The following is a 27,413-nucleotide window of genomic DNA, read 5'->3' on the forward strand; positions in this document are numbered from 1 at the left end:
AGCCAGAGAGAAGCAAAGGACTTCAGCAGAGACTGAGATCCAAGTCAAGGGATGGTGGGGAGGGTGGTCTTCAGCCCAAAGTGCCAAGATCCTCAAAACCACACCCACTCCCACCTGCAGAAACTTTGTTCACCTCAGAGAGAGAGTGAGGAAAACAATTGGAGTAAGTTCCTCTGAAGTGACAAGATGGTATTTTTCTTCTAAAGGGAGGAAACAGTGTCTCCTGAGTTAAGCCAAGTTGTTACAAAAAGTTTCATTTTTACCAGCCTAGGTGACAATACACTACTTTATGCTCACCACCTATGTAGTATCTGTACTTTAGGCACTCACCTGAGAGAGCCATCGATCCTCTGCTAAGTACCAAAAACTTAAAAATTTAAATATAAATTTTAAAAAATATCCTCATGTGAGCAAGAAAGTAATAGAAACAGGTTAACTAGATATTGCTCAGGTTCTCTACATTAGAGTGGCAGTAAGTATTTCACCAGAGAAGTAACTTCTTAAGGCACAGGTGAATGTGCTTCAGCTTTACGGATAAATGTGATGAGAAAGCTTCCCACGGAGAAAGGTTCTGCACTGAAGACACCCTCCGTTGTGTGTCATCAGAACACTTCGTATCTGTTTGGAAGGTTGTGGCCCGAAGTGTGGAGGGCTGGGGGTGAGTTCTGAGGATATGAGTGGTTAGGCTAACTTTTGCAAAGACTGCCTATTCATCAGGTGGACTGCTGTAACGAAATACAGGTGGACTGGGTGGCTTCAGATACAGATTTCATTCCTCAGTTTCTGGAGGCTGGGAAGTCCATGATCAAGGTGCCAGTTGACTTGGTTCCTGGTGAGAAGTCCCTTCCTAGCTAGCAGAAAGCCATCTTCTCATAGTGTCCTCAACAGGCAGAGAGAGAGCTCTAGTCTTTTCCTCTTCTTACAAGGACACTAATCCCATCATGGCGGCCCAGCCTCATGACCTCATCTAAGTCCAAATACCTCCTGATGGCCTCATCTCCAAATACCATCACACTGGTATTACTGGGGGTAATACCCCCTTACTGGGGGTAAGGGCTTCAACCTATGAATTTGGGAGGGACACAAGCACCCAATGCACAACGGATTGCAAGCTGAGTTTGCACAGAGTGGGAACAGATAAATCCAAATTATAAGCAGTTGTGGGGCGCTGGGGATTTAAGTAGTTGATCCACATCTCCAATCATCAATTATTTCTGCCCAATTTCTGCCTACTTCCTAATAATCTATATCCACATTTGCCAATTCCAAGCATGGAAGCTTCCAGAAGTCTCTGGGAAGAAAAGTTCTACCTCCACTGCTGCCTTCTCCTCTGTCACTGATATACCTGATGATGCTACTGCTTTTATATTTTCCAGAATGGGCACACAAACACACACACACACAATCTGGTCTTATTCCCAGCAGTCTTGGGAAATTATGCTGTTTTTAATCTTTCCTCTTTTAATTCGGTTCAGTGAAACAGTGGACATAAACACATGTGCTCAGTCTATCTTGAGTGAAAAGCCCATATCAAGTGTTCATGCTCCAAAGAGGACAGTGAGGCCTGGAAGGGTTAAGGGACGTTCATAAGGTCTCACCTTTAGCAATCAGTGGGGCTGACTTATACCGTATGTCCTAACTTACTATTTTATATAGGTTTCTGGTATAAAATATTTTGGAAGCTATGATTAGTTTTTAGTATTTCTTAGAAAATTTGAAGTGGAAGTGAATCTGACAACATAAAGAAACCAGACCTGGAGAGATTAAGTCAGCTTGTTTCAGAGTCAATAATATCCGGGTCTCTTCACTCCAAGGTTAATATTCTTTTTAGGCCAGCAAATATTTGCTCAATAAATGAATAAGCTGATGAGTAAACAATTTTCCTTTTTATAATTTTTTAAATTTTATTTATTTATTGGAGAGAGAGGGAGAGAGCTAGAGACAGCATGAGCTGGGGGAGGGGCAGGTGTGGAGGGAAAGGCAGACGCCCCGGTGAGCAGGGAGCCCAACATGGGGCTAGATCCCAGGACCCCAGGATGACCTGAGCACCTGAAGATACCCAGGTGCGCAGTAAACAATTTTCTTAATAGGTGCCTATGACAGGAAGTATTTATTCCCTTCAGACCTTTTCAGTTTTCCTGTCAGCTCCCCCTCAACCATGACATGGTCAAATTCAATGGTTTAAAAATTCCTCCTCACTATCTCCTGGGAAAACCTCTTATTTCTCTGACCTTCCTGTATTCCTGACTTCAAGGCCCACCTATGTGCTGAGGAGCTCAAGTATATGATGATCACTACCCAAAACCTCTCTATTAGGTTCAAGATCTAGATCTAACTGCCCAGTGGATATCACCCAGATAACGCAGACACCTCCCATCCAACATGTCCAACACTGAACTCATGCTACTTTCCCCTAACCTGTTCTTTCTCCATCTCAGCAAAAGATAGCAAACACCCACCCAGTTCCTTGGGCCAGAAGCCCATACTTTACAATCTCTCTCTCTCTCTCTCTCTCCTCCCAGTTCCAAGGCCTCTATCTTGATTCTCACACCTAAGTAACTGTTGACTTTCAACATCTGTGCCTACCATGCTACTCTAGATTACCACACTAGCCTCCAGAGTCTCCCCAACCTCAGACTTATCCCCACCCTACCCCACAACAAGATGCTAGTCCATTTATAGCCAAAGGCATCTTTTTATTTTTATTTTTTTAAGTAGGGGCTTGAACTCTGGACCCCAAGATCAACAGTCACATCCTCTGCTGACAGACCCAGCCAGGTGCTCCCTAAAGGGATCTTTTTTAAATGCAGAACTGTTCAATATATCCCAAGACTTAAAATTCTCCAGTGGCATCCCTCGCCCTTAGGGCAAAATCCAAACTCCTATAAAGTCCTATATGATCTGACCCTTGCCTACTTCACCAGCTTCTTCACCCATGACTGTTCTCACCTCACTATGCTCTCCAAGCACACTCCAGCCACACCAGCCTCTTGCAGTTGCCTGAGGGGACTTTGCTTCCTCCTCTCCCATAGCCATCAGCCACGCTTTGTGCTATCGAGAAGACATCCAACACAACCATCCCTGATCCTTTGCCTCACCAACTCTTACCTTGCAAAGCTCAGCTTAAAATTCACTTCCTGGGAGAAGACTGCCCTCACCACCAAAACCAGGGAACATTTTTTTAAATTAGTTTCAGGGGTAGAATTTTGTGATTCATCAGTTGCATATAACACCCAGTCCTCATCACATCTAGTACCCTCCTTAGTGCCAATCACCAAATTGCCACATTTCCCCACCCACCTTCTCTCCAGCAACCTTCAGTTTGTTTCCTAGAGTTTGGGGTCTCTTATGGTTTGCCTCCCTCTCAATTTTAATCTTCTTTTACCTTCTGTTCCCCTATGATTATTTGTTTTGTTTTTTAAATTCCACATGAGTATCTTTCTCTGACTTATTTCACTTAGCATAATACCCTCTGTGTACTGCAATTGCCAAGATTTCATTATTTTTGATGGCTGGGTAATATTTCATTGTGTATATGTACCACATCTTCTTTATCCATTCATCTGTTGATGGACAACTTTGCACAGTTAGGCTGTAAACATTGGGGTGCATGTGCCCCTTTGGATTACTATGTTTGCTATGCATGCTTTAGATAAACACCAAGTAGTGCAATTGCTGGATCACTGGGTAGCTCTATTTTTAACTTTTTGAGGAATCTCCATACTGTTCTCCAGAGTGGCTGCCCCAGTTTGCATTCCCACCAAGAGTGTAAGAGTGTTTCCAGGGAACACTCTTGCTCCTCATCTGACTTGACCTCCCTCTGGCATGTGCCACACAAAGCACACTCTCCTTGAACCCCTCTTTGTCTCCCATGCCTCCCTGCATTGCTTCCTCCTCTGACTTCCTGGCCCTCATCCTCTGTCCCTCCTGTAGCTCATCATCCTTCACCACTCTTCAACCTGATGGGGTTCTGTCCTCAACCCTCTGTTACTGAAGATACTCTTTCTGGCCAACTTCTTGAACTGCTGAGATTTCAACCATTCCCAGTGTCTGATGGCTCCCAAACCTGCACCTCTGGCTAGAGATTCCTATTTCCACTGTCTACTGAACATCACCTACATGTCCTGCTGGTACTTCAAAGTCAACATCATCTTCCCGCCATCACCAGAAGCAAAACTTGCCCACCTCCATCCTTGCCCCTGGTCTACTAGAGAAGACTGTGTAATTTTGTATTTCCTGCTAGATCCTTTTCTGAGACCATGCCTTGACCCCGGGCATGCATTCCTCCAGTCTTTTTAAAACTTTTATGTATTACCATTCTTGTTTACTTAACTACACTGCAAGCTCAGTAGTTAGAAACTGTCTTCTACTTTGTCACTCCATTTGTTGCAGGCATATGTCTTTTAAGTTTTGTTTCAGTCTTACAGAAGAGTTGCAAGAATAATCCAATAAACCCAAGTATATGCTTCACTTAGATTCACCAACTGTGAGAACATTTTGCCACATTTGATGATTCCTTTCTCCATAGGAATAGTGTTTATTACAACTATGATCACTGAATCATGGCTAATTTGCCAACATCATGGACCTCACTACCAAATACTTCAGCATGTATCTCCTAAGAACAAGAACATCCCTTTGCATAAAACAGTCAAATCTGCAAAATTTGACAATGACATCATATTATTTACCAATTATCTCAATAATGTTCCTTGGAGCAACTATTATCTGCATGGCATGTATTGTCAAGTACCTTCAGCCTGTCTGATGTGCAATAGGTCCTCAGCCTTTCTTTGACTTTCATAACATCAGCAATGAGATAAACTGACATAGGGCTCCTCACATACTATACTGAGAACACATCTCTCATAGAAAATTACCATAAATGCCAAAAAGGATTGAGCTGAATCTATGCAGGAACACTGGACATACCCCAACTGAGGAACATTCTACAAGCTGGGCTCTTTTTAAGCACATGGCCGTCATTTCCAGTGACAGTTTCAGAATACAGCTCCACTTTATAGCTGCTCAAGTAAAGAATTTATCTTCTGTGCCTAACAGAAAGCCAAGGATTCAATGGGAGATTGCCAAATAGGTGACTAACTCGATGTATAATTCACTAAGCAAAATATTTTTGATTCAGATTTCCTCTCAACATCTCATTTTTTGCTTACATCAAACATTCATAAGATATCAACACTGGGGGGCACTTTGGTGGCTCAGTCAGTTCAGCATCTGCCTTTGGCTCAGGTCATGATCCTGGGGTCCTGGGATAGAGTTCTGGATCAGGATCCCTCCTTAGCAGGGAACCTGCTTCTCCCTCTCCCTACCAATAGAGTATATTTTCTAGGATTTTGTCCAGTTGATTCCTAGTCTAATGGTGTTTTTCTCCCTTGGACAAAAAGAAAAAGTAATCCTGTTAACTTTCACAGCCACATCCCAAAATCTTATACATTTTAGTTCTACTTAACCAAGTTTGTATCTTTAGTAAGTAGCTCTCTTACCAAATTTTTCCCTGGTTGCTATTTCAGATAATAACAGAGGAATACTGAAAAAGTTCTACTCTAGTTTGATTGTCTATATGTCCTTACAGATTTTTGCTTCTGACAATTTTTATTTTGCATATTTGAATACCAAGTTTAGATGCCATGTTATTGCATATATATACCTATATATATATATATATTTAGAATTCTTACACCTTCCTGTTGAATGAAAATTTTTATTATTATGCGGTAGTGATATAATCTGTATAGTGACTTTTTACATCAGTAATGCATTTTTCCTTAAAAGTATTTCTAATCAGTTTTCTTTTATTCTTTTACCTGATGAATTTTTAAAATTTATTTATTTATTTTAGAAAGAAAGACGTGGCAGGGGCAGGCAGAGGGAGAGAAAGACATAAGCAGACTCTGAGCTGAACCAGAAGCCCACATAGGGCTCCATCTCACAACCCTGAGAACCTGAAGGGAAACCAAGAGTCAGAGGCTTAACAAACTGTGCCACCCAGGCACCTCATGCCTGATGAATCTTTTTATACACTTTGCTTTCAACTTCTCCATGTACTTTTGTTTACATGTCTTTCACAAATATCACATGCCTAGATCAAAAAAATTCAATCTGACAATTTTGTCAGTTGACTGAGCATTTCGTCCTTTCACCTTCATTGTAATTACTAATATATTTATTTCCACCATCATTCTGGGTTTTTTTTTTCCTCTGCTTTTTCTGTTTCTTTTTTCTTTCTTGCCTTTTTTGGGGGATATAAGCTTTTTTCAATAGGGATGTTTCTAATTAATATTCTAATCACGAAGAAGATTAGATGTCTTCTAATCACAAAGACAGGTGATTAGAGTCATGTCTTTTCTTAAACTTGAGTTTGATTAAAAAGAGGGGAAACAAAAAAAGCAAACCAGAGAGGGAAGAAATGATTCTTTAAAAAGTAGAAATGGAGGAGCGCCTGGTGGCTTAGTCAGTTAAGCAGCTGTCTTGGGCCCAGGATCCTGGGATTAAGCCCCATGTCAGGCTCCCTGCTCAGCCTGGAGCCTGCTTCTCTATCTCCCTCTGCCCCTCCCCCTGCTCATGCTCCCTCTCTCTTGCTCTCTCTCAAATAAAAATACTATTTTAAAAAAGTACAAATGGATACTGCCTTACACCTATTAGGATGGATACTATGAAAAGAAAAAAGGAGGCAGGAAAGAAAAATATAAGCGTGGATGAGGATATAGAGAAATGGAGTCTTTGCACACTGCTGATGGCAATGTAAAATGGTTTAAGCTACTATGGAAAGCAGTATGGTGGTCCCTCAAAAAATTCAAAATAGAAACATCATATCATCCAGCAATCCCAAAAGAATTGAAAGCAAAGTCTTGAAGAGATATTTGTGCACCCATGATCAAGCAGAATTACTCACTAGAGCCAAAAGGTGGAAACAACCCAAGTGTCCACGGACAGATGAAAGGATAAAGAAAATGTGATATATACATACAATAGAATATTACTTGGCCTCAAAAAGAAAGGAAATTCTGCATGCTACAATATGGATGAGTCTTGAGGACATTATTTTAATAAAGCAGTCACAAAATGACACGCTGAATGATTCCACTTATATGAGGTACCTTGTATAGTCAAATTCAGAAACAGAAAATAGAATGCGGGTTTCCAGGGCCAAGGAAAAGAGGAGAATAGGAAGTTATTGTTTAGTGGGTACAGAGTCTGTTTTGTAAGATGAAAACGGTTCTAAAAAAAAAGAGTTCTAGAAATGGATGGTGGCAATGGTTGCAGGATAATATAAATGTACTGACTGCCACTGCACTGTACACGTAAATATGGTTAAGATGGTAAAGTTTATGTTAGGTGTATTTTTTCATAATTTTTTAAAGTTGGAAACAGTGGGGAAATAAAGGGAAAACTGACTGTACTTCCTTCATAATTATACCTGACCAGCTCCAGGGCCTTTGCTTTGAGGAGCTATAGCTGTTGATAATCTGTGTTGCTATTTACATCTTCTTCTCATAACAACCCCATAAGACAGTTAGCAAACCTGTTTTACAGAGAAGAAAGTTGTTCAAAGTCTCAAAGGTGCTACATACGAGAGCCTCAACTTGGTTCAGGTCTTTTAGGTATGTGAAAACACTAACAGAGCAGAGCCACCATATATTTGTGACCTATGATACCAAATCCAATCACTTTTTACCAAATGGCTGATAAACCTTTTTGCTAACTGGTATTATTTTAATAATTTGGTAACATTTTTCAGCTTCCATTCCTTATTTCTCCCCCCCCCCCACAATACCTTATTTCAAACACCACAACAAAGTTAACCTGTTCCGCTCAAAGCTATATTTGTAAATTTCCCCAAAGGGTGTTTCTGCCCTCCATGCTTGAGCTGTTAGACTTCAAGTCACATAATACCACTCGCAGTATTCACAACATTTTCTAGTCTAGTACAACTCTGCTGATGACTTGATTAGAGGTAAACCCACCTTGAGAAAAATGCAGCATTAAATTTGGTTCATGGATGATACCAACAAAAGCTATCTGTTTATGTGTCTGTTTCTCTTGATTATGAACTCTTGATTCTTCACTGAGAGCAGAAACTATGTCAAATTCATTTTTTACCTGCAGTACCTTGTACAAATCCTCAATAACTGATTGTTGAGTTGGCAGTTGTGGAGTAAATGCTGAGGCATATTCCAAAAGTTACAGAGAGATAGCTAATATTAATAAGCACTTACTCTCTTTCTTGGATGCATTATCTATATTAACCGTGAAGTCCCAAAACTACGCTCTGTGGTAAGTGCTCTGATCCCACGATTCAGATGAAGAAACTAAAACTCAGAGATATACGTAATTTCTTTGCCCATGTCATCACAGATAAGGGATATAATCAGGACTGCTTGAACCCCAAACTAGCACCTTTGGTCTCTGCAGTATTTTACTTCCTCGTATAGCTGCATGCTATTATATTTTAGTCTGCTTTTCAGTGCATGATACTGTGGTCAGAAAAGTACTAAACTTTGACAAGATGTTTAAGAGGGATCCCTGGGTGGCTCAGCGGTTTGGCATCTGCCTTTGGCCCAGGGCGCGATCCTGGAGTCCCGGGATCGAGTCCCGCATCAGGCTCCTGGAGCGGAGCCTGCTTCTGCCTCTGCCTGTGTCTCTGCCTCTCTCTCTCTATGTCTATCATGAATAAATAAATAAGTAAATCTTTAAAAAGAAGGAAAGAAAGAAAGAAAAAGAAAGAAAGAAAGAAAGAAAGGAAAAAGAAAGAAAGAAAGAAAGAAAGATAGATAGATAGATAGATGTTTAAGTCCCAGCTACATCAGCTGCTAATTGGGTAAGCCATTTTAACATCTATATAATGGGAAATTCTTGCCTTGCCTACCTGAGTTATAAGATTATCTCAGATATAAGTATTTAGCAAACTGAAAAATGAACTATGATAAATGCTGCTCTTTCAGCTTCTACTTTTTGTCTCAGTAAAATTTAGGTCTTTTGGGTCAATTAAAATCTTGGGCTTGATGAGTATTTTCCTTTTTTTTTTTAAGATTTTATTTATTTATTTATTTATTTAGAGAGAGTGCATGTGTGTGAGTACAGGTGGGGGGGAGGACAGAAGGAGAAGGTGTGAGTTATCTCAAACTGACTCATCCTGAGCATAGAACCCCAGACGGGGCTCAATCCCATGATGCTGAGATCATGACCTGAGCCAAAAATCAAGAGTTGGACACTTAACTGAGCCACTCAGGCACCCTGAATAATTTCCTTTATGTGGGTAGTAAAATTTATCCTAAAAATCTCAACATGAATCAATAAGATTAATCAATATGATCACTTATTTATTGCTAAAGCTTATTTTCCCCACTTTTACAGTGGAAAACTCTGGCAAATACCACCCCCATCAGGATCACCAAAAGTGGGACCAAGTGACATCATGCACCTCCTGGTGTGATACACTAAGGCACATCACTTTATAGTATTTCTACCAAAAATCTTTTTTTAAGATTTTATTTATTTATTCATGATAGAGAGAGAGACAGAGACAGAGAGAGAGAGACAGAGGGAGAAGCAGACTCCATGCCAGGAGCCCAAGGCAGGACTCGATCCCGGGACTCCAGGATCGCGCCCTGGGCCAAAGGCGGTGCTAAACCACTGAGCCACCCAGGGATCCCTCTACCAAAAATCTAATGAAAACCAATCAGACAAACTTACTCTGCAAGACAAATGACCTGGGCTCTAAAACTATCAGGATCACCAAAGACAAAGAAAGACTGAGGAACTCTTCCACATTTATAGACTAAAGATACATAACTAAATACAATGCATGATCCTGAAATGAAAAATATTCTGCAGCAAGTAGTATTATTGGGACAACTGGCAAAATTTTTGTGGATAGTGTACATTAGATAAAGTTACTGCAACAATGTCAAACACCCTGGATGTGATCATTGCATTTTGGTTGGAGAATGCCCTTGCTCTTAGGAGATACCTACTAGAATATTTGGGAATGAAGACCCATGATGTCTACAGTTCACTTTCAATTGTTCTTCCAAACAAATATAAATAATATAAAAACACTATATACTGGGATCCCTGGGTGGCGCAGCGTTTTGGCGCCTGCCTTTGGCCCAGGGCGCCATCCTGGAGATCCGGGATCGAGTCCCACGTCGGGCTCCCGGTGCATGGAGCCTGCTTCTCCCTCTGCCCGTGTCTCTGCCTCTCTCTCTCACTGTGTTCCTATCATAAATAAATAAAAATTTAAAAAAAAACACTATATACTTATGCACAGACTAACATCTTTTTCCCAGATTTATTTATTTATTTATTTATTTATTTATTTATTTATTTATTTATTTCAAAGAGAGAGAGCACAAGCAGTGGAGGGGCAGAGGGAGAAGAGAATCCTCAAGCAGACTCTAGCTGAGCAGGGAGCTGTGGTGGCTCCATCCTAGGACCCTGAGATCATCCCCTGGGGAAATCAAGAGTGGGCCACTCAGTGGATTGAGCCACTGAGGCACCGCTGAGCTAACATTCTTAATTCACAGAGGATACCATATTGGGATAAAATTTGCAGATGTCAAATGGAAACAAAATCACTTTTATTTGTACAATATATTACTAATTTTCCACAATAAGCCAAGAAACAGAGAAATCTAAACATAGGTCCCATATAAGGCACCAATCAAAGTTTCTAAATATTAGAATTCCTCTAACATGTTGGAGAATCCACCCTATGCTTGACTCTGAGAGCGTCCCCCAGAGATTTCTGAGGTCAGTATGGTTAGGCTGAGGACAACTCCTGGGTTAGCAGCTTTGCCCAACACAATTCCTCCCCTGGCTCTGGCAACACGCCTAACAAACTATGCGTGGTGGGACCCTGATGCCAGGTCCAAAAGGGGGTACAAGCCAGCCCTAAGTTCATGTGTTTGTCTTAGAGCCTGAGGCCCAAAGTCCTCAATGCCTAAGCACCTCCTGAGAGTAACTGAGTAAACGGATCCAAGGACAACTGAACGTCTCTAGGGTCACCAGCAACGAAGGCCAGCGACTTGGCTGGAGCGTCATTAACCCAGCCACACCAGATTTTGAAGACATTGCTCTGAATCACTTCTCAGCGGGCAGGTAGTGTAAGTGCAATGAAAGGTTGGGGGGGGGGGGGGCGGGGGTCGCGGAGGGGCTACAGGCGCTCTCGAATTCCACCCGTTTAAATGCTCAGAGAAGCAAACTGGTACCAACCACAACTGAGCGGCACTTCACAGACTCACAGCCGGCCCTAACGTGCTCGCAGGAACCGGCCGCCGGCAGCCTCAGGCCGCTTCCAAGGCGGAGCCATGCCCACGAGGCACCCACGCCCTGGGAAGGAGAAGTCTGCAAGGACCCGGCGCCCAGGCGCTCGGCGGCGGTCCCTCCGCGGGTGCTCCGCGGCGTTCCGGGAGGCCTCGGGGCCCGGGCGGGCGGGCCGGCTGGGACGTACCTCGGGCGCGGGCGGCAGGCGCTGCGGGCGGCAGGTGCTGCGGGCGGCCTCGCTGGCCGGGTCGCGACGCCTGCAGCGGGAGGAGCGGCCGCGGCGGACCCGACGGCGCGCTCGGGGCGGGGCGGGGCTCGAGCCTCGGGGCGCGGGGCGGGGCGGGACGGGGCTCGGCTGGGGGCGGGGCTCGGGGCGGGGTGGGGCGGGGCTCGGCTGGAGGCGGGGCTCAGGGCGGGGTGGGGGCGGGGCTAGGCTGGGGGCGGGGCTCGGCTGGGGGCGGGGCTCAGGGCGGGGTGGGGGCGGGGCTAGGCTGGGGACGGGGCTGGGGGCGGGTTTCGGCTGGGGGCGGGGCTCGGGGTGGGGCGGGGCTCGGCTGGGGGCGGGGCTAGGGGCGGGGCTGGGGGCGGGCCGGGGCGCGGGGCGCGTCTCCTCGGGCAGCCAGTAAACAGGGCCCGGCGGCTCACCCCGGACGCTGGCGACGCTCGCAGGACCCGCGGAGCCCCGCACCCTTGAGCGTCTGAGATGCGCCGCGCGCGGCGGACAGACCCGGGTCCTCCCGACGGGGTCCTGGGCGGCGCAGGCGGCCCGGTCCGGCCAGGCCGAGGCTGGTCCCCGGTGTGAGAGGCCGGTCTTCGCCGTGGGACCCCCCCCCCGCGAGCACGGCTCCAGGTCGTGTCCTGCCAGGCAGGCACAGGGGACAGCGAGTGGCCAGTGCTAAGGTCAACGTTGCCGTGCTGGCGCGCTTGAGCGGTAGGAGCGTGCTGACACAAAGGTCAAGAGCATTTATTTAGCACCTACTGTGTGCAAATGTTGCAGTCCTTCTAGCTCTGGGGCGGGGGGCGGGCTTCCAGGGCGCGCGCGCCGAGCCACGGCACAGGCTCTGTGCTCCGGGGAGTCCCGCGCTTGGTTTAACGTTCGGCTGTACCAGCCTTGACATGCTTAATGATGTGTGAACACGGGACCCTACGTTTTCATTTCGTACTGGGCTCTGCAAATTAAGTAGCCTGTCCTGGTGAGCGTTCTTGCTTTTGAGCTTCTCAACAACCTGCAGGAAAATATAAGTAATAGTAATACTAGTGTTAGCAACAGCCATAGCTTCTCGTTATGAAATACTTCTGTGTTCTTACAAGAGCTATTCTAAGTGCTTTCAGGTGTGATCTTATTGAATAAAACAAGATTATGAAGTGGACATTAGAATAATCCATGCTTTTAAATTTTTTACTTATTTATTCATAAGAGACACAGAGAGAGAGAGGCAGAGACATAGGCAGAAGGAGAAGCAGGCTCCCCATGGGGGAGTCTGATGCAGGACTGGATCCCAGGACCTCTGGATCATGACCTGAGCCAAAGGGAGATGCTCAACCACTGAGCCACCCAGATATCCCTAGAATAATCCATTTTTAAGGTGAGAAAACAATCACAAGGAAATGAAATAAATTGATGAGTATAGAGCTGGTCAGGGGCAGAATGAGGATCATACCCCAGACCACAAGACTAAAGCACAGAGAAGGTAAGTATCCTGCCAAGGTTCCACTCTTTGTAGCAGAACCTAAAAGTGGAGCCCCACTCACCTCACTTGTAGGCATGGTGGGCCTGTGTGCTATACCGAAATTAAACAAAATCGGAGAGATAGCAGCTCTCCTTGGATTCCATCCAGGTATCCTACATGCATCCACTGTTGGCTGAGGATATCTTGGCCTTGACAATGGCTTCTGTTTTTACAGTCAATATTGCCACATATCCAATCCATAATCATCTCAAAGATTTTCACTTGGAGCACCATTAGAAAAAAAAAAAAAAAAAGAATCCTTGAGGGAAACTAAGGCATTCAGAATTCTCCTGTTAATGGTATAATTTTTATTTAAAAAAAATTTTTAGCATAGTATAGTTTTTAGTAACCCATGTTTTCAAGTTGCAGTTTTTCCTTGCAGTGGAATTACTACACACTTTTTAAATTTTCAGGGAAAAGACACCACAGGGGGGAAACATAAATTGATGAAACCCCAAAACATCTGGCAGAGAACCAAGCTGAGAAAGTCCCTTCTCTATTAACTCTGCATCTAGTTATTTCAGAACTCGATTTTATGAAGTCTAATTCTGGTCACTGTGTCAACCTTGTAATTCTTCCTCCTGACAACACAAGACATGAATTCCCACAGTCTTTTTAAAAGTCAGCAGTGGTTGGGGTGCCTGGCTGGCTCACTTGGTAGAGCATGCAACTCTTGATCTTTCAGGGTTGTGGGTTTGAGCCCCATGCTGGGTGTAGAGGTTACTCAAAAATAAAGATCTTTAAGAAAAATAAAAGTCAGGGGCACCTGGTTGGCTCAGTCAGTTAGGCATCCAACTCTTGATTTCAGCTCAAATCTTGATCTCACAGTTATGAGTTCAAGCCCTGGATTGAGCTCCACACTGGGCATGGAGCCAACTTTAAAAAAAGAAAAATCAGTGTTGGTGATGGATGCATTAATTAACTGGATGGGAGGAATCCTTTCACAATGCATACAAAGATCCCTACTGTGCACACTTTACATATCTTACAACTTTACTTATCAATTATAACTCAGTAAAGCTGAAGAAAAACAAATATGCACAATAAAAAAATTTAATCAGTGTTAAAACAAACTTTTCTCTAAGTGATAGCAATGCACTTGTGTCTAAGTGGGAGCAAAGTGCTTGGCTGGCCTCTGCCCAGCTGCCTTTGAACTTTCTGGGATGTCAAAGCATGAGCCAAGTGAGTCTTCAAGACAGTATCTGATGATGTGTCTTTGAGGGTTGAGAAGGAGGACAGAGTCTGGATTTAGGTCTGAGCTGGACCCTGGAAGGGACTAGTTGGCATGATGATAGAATATGCAGGCTGGCAGTGGGCGCGGTGGGGAGTGCTGGACATGATGACAGTTTAAGCAAGGGAGGGAGGCAAAAATGCACAAAGCAAGTTCCAGGTCCAGATTTCTCACAAAACTGCACGCATGGACAATATATTAGGATCCATCATACCTCCATACAGACTTCTTTGTAATGAGAAAGAAAGCTACCAGCTGAGTACACCTCATATAACTGCTCCTTCAGCATAAGATGCCAGGCTGAGTTTGGGCCATGGTGTCTAGGCACTCTTCTGCTGCTCAAGTTTTGGAATTGCAGCATTGGGAAGCTGCACAGAAAGTCAACAGAGCAACAGGAGGCAGAAGATGTCAGAGGAGCTGGAGGTGGAGCGAGGAGGTCTTCCAGAGGAGCTGTCCTGGAGCCCCTGAGAGCTGGCAGTTGTGTCCTGGGGATGGAGATGAGGAGGAGGGGGGAGGATGTGGACTCCGAGCTTCCAGCCCCACTAGGAAGGCCTGAGAAGCAGCAAGGAGATAAAGCAGAGGAAGGAGGAGAGAAAAGAGTTCAGCTTGGGACAAATTTAGTCTGAGGTGCTGATAGGAAAAAGGCAAACGTTCTGCAATTTGGGAACAGGAAGTCCTGGGCACATCCAGCTTAAACCAGAATTTCCAGCTCATTCTACTATAATGTTAAATTTTTATCCTGAATTGTGTTTATAAACCTGGCATTACTGAGGTATATGTTAAATAAACAGGCTTTCTTATAAAGTCTCAAATTTATTGCTCTGGTTTCTCCTTTTGTTAGTTTGCTTGTTTGTCTTGCAAATATATTTCTCATAGGAAAATTTGTAATACAATAATAACTTTGGGGGCTTTTGACTTATATTTAGAAACCTGTCGCTGAAACCACCCCTATGACATTTTAGTTGTCTAAAGATTGTTTTAAAAGACCATATTTGATTTAAATATTTCTCTAAACAATGGAATGAAACGTTGGCCAAAGGCTGCAAACAACTGTGTAGTTGAAAGCATCATATTATGAAATTGTGAAAGTCTCTGAAGAAAAATGAAGCAATAATGCTTAGAAAAATATTTTGTCTGTTGTACAATGATATACTCTTTAAAAGAGAGGTTTACAGTATTGAAAGACTATTGCTGCCATATTATTTCAGTAGATGTATTACTGAAAAATTAAAACTTGATCCATGTAGTTGGCAGATTTTTCCAAGACAAAAGCCAGCCCTCCTTGGGAGCTGGAAATAATAGACTACCAAGTGAAAATGTTGTAGGGTCAAGCATTTCCCCTGCTGTAACAAAATTGGCAATCAGTAGATTCACTCTTAATTGAAATCAGATTATAAATGAGATCTAGTTCTTTTCATATATATAGGGGAAGAAAAAGTACCAGTAAAATATAAGATTTTGTGAGAGATCTTTTTGTTTTTTAAAGATAGTAAAAGTCCTTGGATTTATTATCCCTGGACTTTAAGGCTCTCAAATAGAGGTCAAGTGGATGGACCCTGGAGTCAGGCTGTGTGGGATGAAATCCTGGCTTTGCCATTGCCTAGCCTTAGATCTTAGGTATATTTCTCTGCCTCCTTGGGCCTATTTCCTGGTCTGTACTATCAAGATAATAATGGTACTTAGCCCATGGGGTTGTTGTAAGGATTACATGAGTAAATGCATCTCAGGTACCTAGTACAGAACCTGGAACAAAGTACAGAGTAAGTGTTAGCTGTTAGCACTGTTATTTTAAAACACAGAAAGCTCCTTCAAAAAACACTGCAAAAAGGACTAGAAAGGCAAAATTGTTTACTCTAATTCTTTTTTTTTTAAGATTTTATTTATTTATTCATGATGGGGCAGGGGGCAGAGACACAGGCAGAAGGAGAAGCAGGCTCCATGCAGGGAGCCCGATGTGGGACTAGATTCCGGGGCCCTAGGATCATGCCCCGGACCAAAGGCAGGCACTAAACTGCTGAGCCACCCAGGGATCCCCTGTTTACTCCAATTCTTATTCTAAATTACCTAGAACTCTGGAATATCATAGTCTTTTTTTTTTTTTTTTAAGTGGAGGAGAAAGAGAAGTTCAAGCAGATTCCACACCCAGCCCAGAGCAGAACCTTTTGCGGGGCTCAATCTCATAACCCTGAGATCTGACCTGAGCCAAAATCCAGAGTTGGATGCTTAACCCCCTAAGACACCCAGGCATCTTAGAAAATCATAGTCTTAAAAAAATTTTTTTAACTACTCAGTATATATGAACAAATTCTTAAAGTACTTTCTTTACTTTGAAAAATAAGGATATTAGAAAGGGTTTGTAGGTAGCACCTGGAAGCAACGGAAGTGTCTTATCTCCAAAAATTTAGCAATCAGTTGGGCTCTTTTGATTAAACCAAAACAGAGATATGCAAGATACTTTATAAAGAGCCATTTCTCCAGCCGAGATAGGACTGTAACTTGAGTACCTTAACACACATAAAAAGGGAATGTGATAATCACAATAGAGATTATTCTATAATAGGAACTCACGGGAAAGACCCTGGAACTCAAATGTTAATGTTTTGTCCACGTGTTACTTTATTTCTCATCAAAATTAATAAATAGGCTTTGGAGATTTTAGAAGATCCAGATTCCACCCTCAAAGCCTGCAAACCTGTGGCTAGTCTCCCCATTCATTCATAGAATGTGTCAGGAATGTTCCAAGAACAGGACCCTAATGTCACAGCATACTCTAAAACAGCAATGAAAGAAAATGAATGCAGTTTTTCAGGTTCTTTTTGCTCCCACAAGTTGGAACAATTGGGCTTGCAGGACCAATGTTAAAAATTCCACCAAAAAATATGATAATTTGCCAAGCATTCCATTAAATCAACTTTCAAAAGCAAATATGGTTTCTAAATTAAGCAAAATCCCAGCCTCTTCTGGATCTTTAAAATGTCTTTATTATTTTGGAAAATCTTACAGCTTTGGGTGGGGGAGTGTGGGATTTTCCTGACCTCATTTTAGACATGCTTTAAATTTCTTTTAAAATAATGCCAACTTTCTTTCAAAAAGCAACAAATAATTCTTGTTAATAAAACGTTTATAAAAGTTGAGAGTGAAGAGTTTCTCATATGCACTGCTCTGGCTTCTCAGGATTGGTCCTGGCTTCCTGCTGAGGTTTTCACAAAAGTAATCAAAAACATTTTGATGATTTTTCTGATTCAGACCAGGCTAGATTTTACTACCAACTGAGTTTAAACAACTATATTACATATAATATATATTAAAACTGATATATATAAATAAAGCGATCCTCCTCTACTCTTCTCAACAATATCATAAAATTAGCCTAATTTTATCATAAATTAGCCTAATTTTTGAAAGAGATTTTTATCTTCTCCTGATTCAGAGATTTGGCCTGAATTAAAATAACCTCTTTATAAACTTACATTACTAGTTATAAATGTCCTTGATCAACAAAGCTTCCTCTAATAAAAGAGAAAGAGAAGAATGCAAAATACAGAAAGCTGAGCCTCAGATAATCTTTTTTTTTTTTTTTAATGAATGCCTTAGCCTTCCCAAAGACAGATGTCTCTTGAGGTTGTTTCTCAAAGTTTCATCCTTGATATAAAACACTGATTTATGAGGGTAAACTGCCTTTATTTCATTGGATAAATTAGCCACAATTACTTAATACCTGCCCCATACAGAGCTGTGATCAGAATGTACGGTGAGTTAAAAAGAGAGGAAAATGTATTTTAGTCTAACCTCAAGGACTTTCAGATTAATGAGGAACCATGAGGCCTGGAAAAGAGGAAAACCATAGAACACAATCACACACAAAATCAGTCACTGAGCAATATTGCAAACATGGTAAGTTATAGCTGGAGTAAAAGCACCTGATAATACCCAGGGAAAGACTTCACTGAGGAGCTGACTCTTACCATACTGCAAAGAGACAATGAAAAAAGTAAGAACTTCCCTAACTCAGCACAACATGCTTCAGGAGCCACCATTTTATAACACGTATGTGAACAAAACGCACTGAATCCATTGTTATATGGTGCAGTGCTCACACATAGTCACAAAAACCTCAAACAGCGATGCAGCCTGACTTGCCCCACAGCAAAACCAAATCCAGGACTCAGGCTTGTTTTCCGATTTTGACATCACAATCTTGTAATGTGGCAGAGACTGGTTAGCTGTTCACTAAGCCTGGTTAGATGTGACCTTGAATTCTGGCCTTTGGTAGTAAGGTCCGTGGCTTCCAGGTGTGGCCCCTAAAAACCTCTTGTGTGATTTGGTATGCTCTCTCTTCTCCTATCTTCTGGCAGGATTCTGATTCCAGGATGACCTCCACAGATTGAACAGCCTGAACCCCTGAATGTCTGCATAGAGCAAATAATGCCATTACTTCCCACACACCCATACCAAGCAACTGGACTTCCAAGAGTACATTCTATTCTGTTAAACTGCTGAGCTTTGGGTGTTTACCTAGTATAACAACTAGCACATATGACGTGTCATTTTTAAAACACTGAAAACTAAAGCAAAAAGACATGTGATCCTGCTGAATTTCGTTGGAGAATGTTAGAATTTTTGGAGAATTTTTGTTGGAGAATGTTTAGAATTTTTAAAGTAAAATGTAAAGTATTTGAATAGTGAGTAAAACCAAATCTGTAAGTATAGATACCATTAGAAAACAACATGGAGAGATAAAATTATTGAAGGGGAATTTTTTTAAAACAGATCTGCAATATAAGTAGCTGTGCCCTTCCCACTCAATCCACTCTGCCCACCTGCCCCCTATGCTGTGCGCCAGAAGAGTGTTTGGAGGGCCGGGTGGTGGGGGGGCTCTTCGTTCATTGAATAAGAAGGTTTTCAGTGTATGGTTTCCCACAGAGTAACCCTTCCTCCTTTTTTTTTTTTTTTTTTTTTCTGTGTAACACTTTATTCCAGTGAAATTTTATAGGAAAGTAAACATATAAAACAGATCATCCTGGCACTGCTCTGGTTGAAGTGGGGTTGAAAATGTGGCTCCATCCCCAAACTGTTCCAGGCATCCCTGGAAACAACTTTACAAAACCCCAGGGGGCACTTAAGAGCATAATTTAAAAGCCACAATTTATATTAATTCAATCACCAATAACAGGTACAGTCATGCTAAACATCATGCTAAACATCCTTAGTTTCTCTTATAATGATTGCCTTGTCATCTACCAGCTTATCTGCACTTTTGGAAATCATTTAAATTTCCAACCTGTGTAACATCTTACACAATAAACTCTATTTTCCTTTAAAATATTATTTTTTTACATTCATCTTTCTTCCAGTTTTTGCTAGCATCAGCCTAGCTCAGGCCCTGAACTGCTTTGTCTCAGTTTCTTCCAAATCTTCCAATCAATCCTGCACAATTCTCTCTCTCTCTCTCTTTTTAAAGCTTTATTTTTTTTATTTTAGGGAGCATAGAGCAGGAAGAGTGAGAGGGAAACTTAAGCAGATTCTGCATTGAGCACAGAACCCATTTCAGGACTCAATCTCAGAACCCTAAGATCACAACCTGAACCAAAACCAAGAGTCCAACACTATACCATCCAGGAACCCCTGCACACATTCTCTTGAGAGTCTATTCTCTGTCCAGCAACAGGAGTAGACTTTATGGAATATAAATCTGAGCAGCTCACTCTTGCTTGAAACCTTCCACTGGCTGCCCATCACACTTCGAAGAATAAAAATCCAAATGCTTTTTAATAGCCCTCAAGACTCTACATGACCTGGCCTCATCTCCACTCCCCTGGTACCATCTACACCTCCTTATTTTTGCTCAAACATGGCAAGGGTGGTCCCAGCCTAGGGACCTTACACTTGACTTTCCCTATGCCTGCAACTCTAACTCCCCGGATGGCTGCGTGGTTCACTGATGTATTTCATTCAGGTCTCTGGTCAGATCTGATCTGCTCACAGGGCTTTCACTGACCATTCTATTCTGTCTTAGTCTCTTCTTCAACCTTGCTTTCCCCCTATACTATGCCTTCTATTCCTATGGCTTATTCATTCCAGAACTGGAAGCCTGTACCTTCTACTCCCCTTCACCCACTTTGCCCATCCCACCTCCACTCTTCCTTCTGGCATCATCAGTCTGTTCTCTGCATTTATAAGTCTGATTCTGCTTTTTGTTGTTTGTTTACTCATTTGTTTTGTCTTTTACTTTTTTAAATATTTTATTTATTCATGAGAGATACAAAGAGAGAGAGAGAGAGAGAGAGAGAGGCAGAGACACAGGCAGAGGGAGAAGCAGGCTCCATGCAGGGAGCCTGACAGGGGACTCTATCCCGGGACTCCAGGATCACGCCCTGGACTGAAGGCGGCGCTAAACTGCCAAGCCACCCGGGCTGCCCTGTTTTGTCTTTTAGCTTCCACATATGAGTGATCTCTATGGTGTTTGTCTTTCTCAGTCTGACTCATTTCATTTAGGATATTATCCTCTAAGTATTATCCTTGGAGTCCTTGGTGCTAAGACAAGCCCCTCCATAAAATAAAATATTCCTCCACTCCATGAAGAACTTCTGTTTACAGTGCCTGCAGTCTACAATGTGGAATATTTTCAATCAACTATTTTAACTGAAAATAAATGGTATCCTTCAGGTTTTACAAACATATATAATTATATCTCTAGCAATCTATAACGTTAAGTAGTAGAATAATTGAACACCTAACTGAAAATCACATAATTAATTAATAACAGAGCTGGGATGGGAATTCAGATTCCTTGCCCCAGTTACCAACTCTTTGAACAAGAACCCACCTTAGAAATGGAAGGTGGCTGACAGGTCTTCTCTAAGATCACCATTATTGGGGTTTCAGAAGTTCAAATCACAGTCTATTTGGGAATTTATGAGAAAGGAAATAGAAATAAAAAATTAAGGCATACTTTTACAGATTTGTATAAAGTGTGCCTCATTTAGTATAAAACAACTTATCAGCATTGCTATTAAAGACCAGGCAAGAATTGAGATAATTTACATGAACAGATTTTGGATTTCACCAAGATAGCAAAACATTTTTATATCATCCCTTTGGTTAGAAGAATGAACCAGTTCATTCTTGTCAAATCACTTCCATCTGTTCACAAAAATAATTTCCCTTCAAAATAACTACCCACTTGTTTTCAGCTGGTTGGTGGCCTGAAACATGAGAGGCTTCCATTTCATTACCGGATTTGCCAATGTTTAGCCCTATGCACCAAAGTACTCAGAGAAGATTCCCTTTCTCAGTGTGATGTTCAGCCTGTTGTAAAATTCCATGAATTCATGTATGTCCAATGATACAAAATGTAATAATTCAGAAAAAAAATCCTTATTACTGCCTCATCGATTCTAGATCATTATTCTAAAATGTATCTTTGATATTTAGAGCTGAGGTTTTTTTCTACTTCTACTAAGATTTCAACATATTAATAATTGATAATATGGCTTATGATTCACATAATCTTATGACTCTAATTTCTAATGATAGTATATTTACTTATTTTTTAAAAAATTAATTACATGATTACAGATTATGCTAACAGCATAACAACTTCAATAAAAGCCATAACTTGAGTTTTGGAATTTAGCCAATCGGAGTTTAAATTTTGGCTCTGTCATTGACTACATGAGTGGCCTTGTGACCTGTTACTTGAAATCACTGAGACTCCATGCTCTTGTATGTATAATGGAATACAGATATTTGTCCTCTGGATTGCTATGAGGATATGATGCCACATTATGAGTGAAGCTCTTAATACCATGCCTGGAACATAGTGTTCCATAAATGGTATCTATTCTGATGATAACATATCTATATGTGCTTGATATCCACTGATTAAAGATGACTCAACCCATGTGCATGTGTCAGATTTTTCCACTTCTTTTATTTTTTTAAGGATCCCTGAAAGAAGCCAAGCTGGATGATAGAGGATTAGCATGAAGTGAAGGTTGAGATGAGAAGAAAAAATACAGTAGAACGTGTTTCCTGTTTGCCTCAAAGAAAAAAACTCTGGCAGAATAAATCCAGCCATGTCTTCCACTGGCTTTGTGAAAAAGAAAGAAGAAAAATTGGGGGGAAATGAGAAAAATAAGAGCAGTTCTTCTTAACTGTTTTTGTGCTATCAAGTCCCCAAATAAAGTGTCTTAAGTTTTGACATAATGACGAAGCAATAATTCAAGAGGGCTGAAACAACTGTTATGTAGTATGAAAAGCTCTATGATTTCCACAGGTGACAAAGGGACAGGTACCACTAATATTGCTCAAGTTTATGGCCCAGATAGAAAACTGGAGGAAGTACTTTAGGAAGCCACGTAAAAACCTAAAAATGTGCTCATTATAATCGCAATGGTATAAACATAGAATTACATGAAAGGGAATAAGCTAAAAAATTAAGAGTGTATTATTGACATTTTAAAACTTTTTGGGGGGGATCCCTGGGTGGCTCAGTGATTTAGCACCTGCCTTTGGCCCAGGGCATGATCCTGGGGTCCCGGGATCGAGTACCACATCGGGCTCCTGGCATGGAGCCTGATTCTCCCTCCTCCTGTGTCTCTGCCTCTCTCTATATATATATATGTCTATTATAAATAAATTAGTAAATAAATCTTTAAAAAATAAAAAAAAATTTTGCCAATATTTCTGCAACTAAAATCATTAAAAATCATTAAGCCATTAAAAAATGTACAATTGACATAAAAAGCTGAAGGAAATACTAAGTTTCAGTTCAGGATTAATGAAAATAAAGATGAATCTTTTTCCCAGCCAAGTTTACTGTCTGCCTGGATATGTCTGATGAACCACTTGACACCACTTGAAAAATTTCTGCATTGAAGGCAAACCACAATTTATTTTTTTTAAAGATTTATGTATTTATTTATTTGAGAGAGAGAACACACAGGGTGAACTGGGAGGGGGTGCAGAGGGAGAGAGAGAATCTCCAGCAGACGCCTGGCTGAGCGCAGAGCCTGACCCAGGGCTCTATCTTCACCCCCAAGAAGATAACCTGAGCTGAGATCAAGAGTAGGTCACTTAACTGACTGATCCACCCAGGCGCCGTCCCCTGCCCCAATTCGTATTTTCTTTTTTTTTTTTTTCAATTCATATCTTCTTAAATGTAAGGTGCGATTGGCATATCATTTCCTTTAAATTTTCTGAATCACAGTATAAATTAATTTGCTATATTAAAATTAACCAAATAAGGAAACAAAAGTAGTAGTGCTTTTTCCCTTCAAGCAAAGGCTAAATGAATGGAAAGCAATTATTTTTATTTTCTTACAAAGTTTTTTCTGGTGTGATTTTTGTATATTGTTAAAATTTTTTTTTACTCATCTTGAGTTTTAATTGTATTTTCTCACCTATTTTGATATACTTCTACGATAAACTGCTATATATTTTGTTCCAAATATATGTATACATAAAATTTCAGCCAAGAAAGGAATGAGGACAATTTTTTTGTCATTGACCTTGCTCCATTTTACCACAGCAAACACCAGAATCCTAGCTCCACTGTAATGATTTTAAAGTTGAAACCACAAGAATGTGTGCAGTCAACAATGAAAATTATACTCCACCAGTTTTTCTTGCTGAAATGAAATCTCTGTGGTAAATAATACAGAAGGAAAATCTAGCCACTTTACTATGCTAAAGGATCTCCCCCTTGTGCCTAAACTTTGTATTGAACTTAAAAGAACTGAAAGTCATGACACATGGCATGAATTTAAAAAAAAAAAAGGTAAGGAAAAGAGACTTCCCTTCTCATATCAAGCAATTACTCAATACTGAAGGTTTCGGGCTATCAGTCTAATACATTATTATTCTAGCAGGACCAGAATAATTGGGTGGCTTCAAATAATTTGCAGGAACTGAAGACTTGCAAATATTAATGGGAGTTAGTTGTCCAAAGATTTCATTTCAGCCTCTTTTATAATAGCAAAAGTTTTGGACAATCTACCCAGCAAAAGAGAATATGATCTAGCTCTATGATGAAATGTTTGTAGCCATTAAAACTCACATTTTTTTAGGTAAAGGGAACAAAAGCAAAAATGAACTATTGGGACTTCATCAGGATAAAAAGCCTTTGCACAGCAATGGACACAATCAACAAAATAAAAGGCAACCTAAGGAACAGGACAAGATATTCACAAATGACATTACAGATAAAGGGCTAGTATCCAAAATCTTAAAGAACTTATCAAACTCAATACCCAAAAACCAAATAATCCAGTAAAGAAATTGGCAGGAGACATGAACAGACATTTCTCCAAAGAAGACATACAAATAGTTCACAGGTACATGAAAAAATGCTCCACATCACTCAGCATCAGGGAAATAACAAATCAAAACCACAACGAGATACCACCTCACCCCCGTCAGAATGGCTAAAATGAACAATTCAGCAAATGACAGATATTGGCAAGGATGCAGAGAGTGGAACCCTTTTATACTGTAGGTGGAAATGCAAATTGGGGCAGCCACTCTGGAAAACAGTATGGAGGTTCCTCAAAAAGTTAAAAATAGAGCTATCATATGACCCAGAAATTGCACTAGAGGCATTTATCCAAAGGATACAAACATAGTAATCCGAAGGGGCACATGCACCCCAATGTTTACAGTAGCAATGTCCACAACTGCCAAGCTATGAAAAGAGCCCAGATGTTCATCAACAGATGAATGGATAAAGAGGTGGTATATATATATACAATGCAATATTACCCAAGCATCAAAAAGAATGAAATCTTGCCATTTGCAATGATGTGGATGGAACTAGAAGGTATTATGCTAAACAAAATAACTCAGTCAGAGAAAGACAAACACCATATGATTTCACTCATATGTGGAAGTTAAGAAACAAAACAAATGGGCAGCCCGGGTGGCTCAGCGGTTTAGCGCCGCCTTTGGCCCAGGGTGTGATCCTGGAGACCCCGGATCAAGTCCCAGGTGGGATCAAGTCCCAGGTTGGATCAAGTCCCAGGTCAGGCTCCCTGCAAGGAGCCTGCTTCTCCCTCCGCCTGTGTCTCTGCCTCTGTGTGTGGGGGGGGGGGGGGGGGGGGGGCGGGGGGGGGGTGTCTTGTGAATAAATAAATAAAATCTTAAAAAAAAGAAACAAATAAACATAGGGGAAACGAGAGAAAAATAAAATAAGATGAAAATTGAGAGGGAGGTAAACCATATGAGACGTTGAACTTCAAGAAACAAACAGGGTTGCTGGGGGGAAGCTGGGTGGGCGATGGGGTAACTGAGTGATGGGCATTAAAGAGGCACCTGATGTAATGAGCACTGGCTGTTATTTGCAACTGATGAACCACTAAATTCTACCCCTTAAACTAGTAATACACTACATGTTAACTAAAATGAGTTTAAATAAAATTTTTAAAATTTTATTTTATTTTTTTTTAATTTTTATTTATTTATGATAGTCACAGAGAGAGAGAGAGAGAGAGGCAGAGACACAGGCAGAGGGAGAAGCAGGCTCCATGCACCGAGAGCCCGACGTGGGATTCGATCCCGGGTCTCCAGGATCGCGCCCTGGGCCAAAGGCAGGCGCCAAACCGCTGCGCCACCCAGGGATCCCAAAAATTTTAAAATTTTAAATCATATTTTTGAAGAATTTTTAACAATGGAACACTGACCACAATATAATATTGAAGGAATAAAGTAGTATCCAAAGACGCATATATTTATGGAAAACTCCCAATTATGTAATATGTACTTCTTCATTCATTCAACAGTTACTATTTGATCTTACTGATCAGGCTAACAGATTCATTTCATCCTTAAACTTCAATGTAAATAGCATTACCTCAGAGGTTTAAAAATTATTTCAAATGCTAAAATTAAAATTCATCACCTATCAATCAGCCATTCACTACCTCAACCGTGTGTGGGACAAATATGCAGAAGCCACAGTGGGTTGCTTCCCCCAAAAAATGTACAACTAATGGGATTCAACACTTTAGAAATGTCTTCTATATGAATGATTTTCCCTCTTATTTTCTAAAAGGTCCGAAAATGGAGTGAATATTAAATAAACTAGAAGGGGGGAATGTGACCCATCCAAGAAAACCAGAAAGGAAGAATAATGTGAGTGGTGGTCTCTAAGGGATGGTTTAGTTTAACCTGATGCTCCACTCAAAACAGCATCTCCCTGTCAGCACATTACCAAGGGGAAAAAAATCAGATTTTACGGAATATCAATGTGGCCACTAGGGGGTGCCAGAACACTAATATCCCTGCATGACTCTTTTTCCTAGGGGACTCCGGATTTGAGATTGAGCATAGTTCAAGTTGACCAGAAATAACTTTTCTTTTTCCAGTAAAATGGTGAGAATGTGACAGGTCACATGATTCATAGGAGACCAGGGATTAGAGATCCAGTATTTATGAGTCCGTTATTGAGTCCCAGGCCATACTGATACCCCGGGAAAAAACGAAAACAAAAATCCCAACAGACTTCTATGCCTCCAGCAGGAACTAATTAGTAAATTAGAAAAAAGTAAAATGACATTAACAAAAACATAGATTAACCAGATAAAAACTTCAGGAGTTGGAAAAAACACTCCAGAATTTACAAAAAAAAAAAATTTCAGACAGTATGATCCTTTTTTATCTTAGGTATGTAAAAAAATGTCTAAATATGGAGAAAAACCTAGAAATAAAACATAAAATTCCATAGGGGTATTTGAAGTTGCTAGGATTATGTTCTTGTTTTTCCTATTTTATTTTTCCTTCTGCTTTATTTTCTGTAATTTCAAGATATCACTGACTGCTTTCTACCACGACAGACATTACATTAACACTTCAGGTAATAAGACAGGTGTGTGTAGAAGTGTTTGGTCTCCCCAACCCCTACCCCCAGTTCAGCCAAAATAAGAGTGAGAGAGAGTGCGAAAGAGAGAGGGTAGAGGGGAAAATAAAAGTTTTATGGAGGGAGAGTCTCCAGAACAAGACTCAGTGGAGGTTTGGGCAGAAAGAACTGTTATAAAAATGCACAGGAGAGAATTTTAAGAAGTATAACTCTGAATTGCTTTTGATCCATTCTGAAGTTTTCTTAAAATGTAAGTAAAGAGTTTGAACTACGTTGATACTGCCTTTTGTGGTGGATATTTCTTTTAGAGAAA

At 41.2% G+C, this 27,413-nt stretch overlaps 1 protein-coding gene across 10 annotated transcripts in view; it reads right to left on the reverse strand.

The window, feature by feature from the left end:
- The window catches only part of CCDC170 (coiled-coil domain containing 170), a 96,736-nt gene extending 85,128 nt beyond the window's left edge, over positions 1-11,608 (reverse strand). For 9 of the 10 annotated variants that reach the window (XM_072767839.1, XM_072767804.1, XM_072767824.1 and 6 more), the window contains exon 1: positions 11,474-11,608. The gene's annotated coding sequence lies outside the window, so the exon portion shown is untranslated. Of the gene's footprint in view, positions 1-11,235; positions 11,319-11,473 lie in introns of those variants that run through there. The other variant, XM_025998010.2, reaches the window with a different exon arrangement.
- Positions 11,609-27,413: the final 15,805 nt, after the last annotated feature.

Source organism: Vulpes vulpes, chromosome 1 (genome assembly GCF_048418805.1).
Source record: "Vulpes vulpes isolate BD-2025 chromosome 1, VulVul3, whole genome shotgun sequence".
NCBI lineage: Eukaryota > Metazoa > Chordata > Mammalia > Carnivora > Canidae > Vulpes > Vulpes vulpes.